General features: G+C 55.0%; 1 long non-coding RNA gene across 1 annotated transcript in view; it reads left to right on the forward strand.

Annotated features, from left to right (window-relative positions):
- Positions 1-1,468, forward strand: part of LOC116822329 (uncharacterized) — a 5,169-nt gene extending 3,701 nt beyond the window's left edge. The window contains exon 3 of the long non-coding RNA XR_004373133.2: positions 1,296-1,468. This is a non-coding gene — a long non-coding RNA (uncharacterized LOC116822329). The remainder of the gene's footprint in view (positions 1-1,295) is intronic.
- Positions 1,469-2,136: the final 668 nt, after the last annotated feature.

Consider the following 2,136-nt stretch of genomic DNA (forward strand, 5'->3'; position numbering starts at 1 on the left):
CCCCCGTTCCCTGCCCTCTGACTGCCGTGATACTAATCCAACTCCCCTGCCCTCTGTCCAACACCCCCTCCCTGCTCCTTGCCCCCTCACCATGCTCCCTGGAGGTGGGGGGCGCTGGGCCAGAGCCACGCTGCCTGGCCAATTGGGGTCGGGCCTGGGGGCCGGGCGGGACATGGACCGGCTGGGGACGGGGTCAGGCCTGGGCTGGAGCTGCGCCGCCTGGGAACGGGGTCAGGGGCCAGGCTGGAGCCGTGCAGTGCCTGGAGCCCTCCTCATGCCCCCTGCCCCAGCTCACCTGTGGGAAGCCACTGCTTCCTTCTCAGCCCTCCCAGGCTTCCCACAAATCGGAGGGAGAGGAGAAGCCGGGGGAGGGTTCAGGGGAGGAGGCAGAGGGAGGTGAGCCGGGGCCAGGGGAAGAGCAGGGAGCTGATGGAGCTTTTGTTAAATTTAAAAGCCCTTTCCAAACCTGTTGTCCCTCATGGGACAACGGGTTCTAAAAGGGCTTCTAAATTTAACTGGTTCCTGTGAACTGGTGGGAACTGGCTCCAGCTCACCTCTGGTTACACCACAGGTGCAAGGCCTCTGCCACCTCCCCCTGCAAGGGCCCCCACACAGATCAGCTCCCTGTAAATGGCCTCTCACTGCTCTCTCAGAGGGCTCTGATTACCCAAGTGCTTAATACGTAATTTCAGGGAAGCAGACAGGTCCCATCAGCTCTAGATCACATCCAGTAGACTAGAGACAACAGCAACAAGTCACTTATTTTCATGCCTCTCCAACTGTAAATCGATACCTAACATGACCCATCTAGGCACAGAGCTATTGACACCCAAGTCTGCATCCCCCACAGGTTTCTACACCTGCCCATATCCACTAACGGGAGATAGTAGAAGTGTCATTGGCTGGTAATTGTGTGGAAGTGTCCCCCACATCCCCATAACTAAATGTGAAGGCAGGCGACCTGCATGCAAGTAGAGATGCTCTGTAGTTTCTGGTATGTCCTTCCATGTCATCTGGTGAGAGTCACTGGAGATCACATTGTTCTTCAGTTCCATACTCAACCGTTCTTTCTTCAGAGAACCAGAGTATCCTAGGCAGGCCTGTGTGTTGTGGACTGAGGGTGTGGAGGGACCTGGTTGGTTATAATTCCTTATGAGTGATGAGCATTTTAGGCTCTGGGTAGGCTGGAGAGGTATAGGGAAGGGGGTCCAATGAGGAGCAGCCAGATGACTGTGTGTGTAAGTCTTCTTGGCACCAGTGCTTGCCTAACTTACAAGTGTTTTCTCTTTCTTCAGTTACTACTGATTTTGGGTAGAGGAAAGAATGACCCACATGCGGCAGAGACCAAAAGGAGCAGCCACCCTGAGACCATCCAGGGAGATGGAAACCAGACAGTGATCTGTGGAGTCACAACAAATAGAAATTTGCTTAAGTATTGAGGGAGGACTGCAAGAACTCTTGTCAGTATGAGGTGAGTGTCTGAGATAAGGCCTTTGCATCAATGTGAGGCACAATAAGCTTGGGGGAGTCGTTTGTACCCTCTCAAGGACTTGTCTGGTGCTATGGAGTCTTACTGAAGTACGGTAATTATGTGGAGAGCAACTTGCCTGTAACCAGAGATACTTAGTCCTCAACTCTCTTCCTTCTACATCACTGAGTGAGCTTCCCTGGTCACACCACTCTAGTCCTCCTCCCTACCAATTCTAGCTTGCTTCAGAGGATGTGAGCAGTGGGGATGGAGAGTAGCGCTTGGCATGTGTTTCCGACCACCAGGATGCACCACATTAGGGCAGGGAAGGGTCCAAGGCTCAGCACAGTGGCCTGGGCTCCTGAGTCCTGCTCCCCAAGGGTTGTGCTGGCCCTGTAGCTGGTCCCTGCACCAGGGAGGCTCTTATGGGCTGTGAGTGATAGAAGTGTGGCAGGGAGCTGAGGAGCTGCCACAGCCCCAGGATCCCAAGCAGCAGGAGGACAAGATAGGGAAGATCTGCGGCTGCCTGCACTCCAACATCAGCTAGTGCAACAACTGCTTCACCCTGCCCAACTCTGGCTTCTGGCCTCTGACATGGCCGTGGGCCAGAGCCTTCGAGGGGAGGTAGAGGGCTGGCACTTCACTGAGGAGGAGGATGGGGTGGAGCC

The sequence above is a fragment of the Chelonoidis abingdonii genome, chromosome 18 (genome assembly GCF_003597395.2).
Source record: "Chelonoidis abingdonii isolate Lonesome George chromosome 18, CheloAbing_2.0, whole genome shotgun sequence".
Taxonomy (NCBI): domain Eukaryota; kingdom Metazoa; phylum Chordata; order Testudines; family Testudinidae; genus Chelonoidis; species Chelonoidis abingdonii.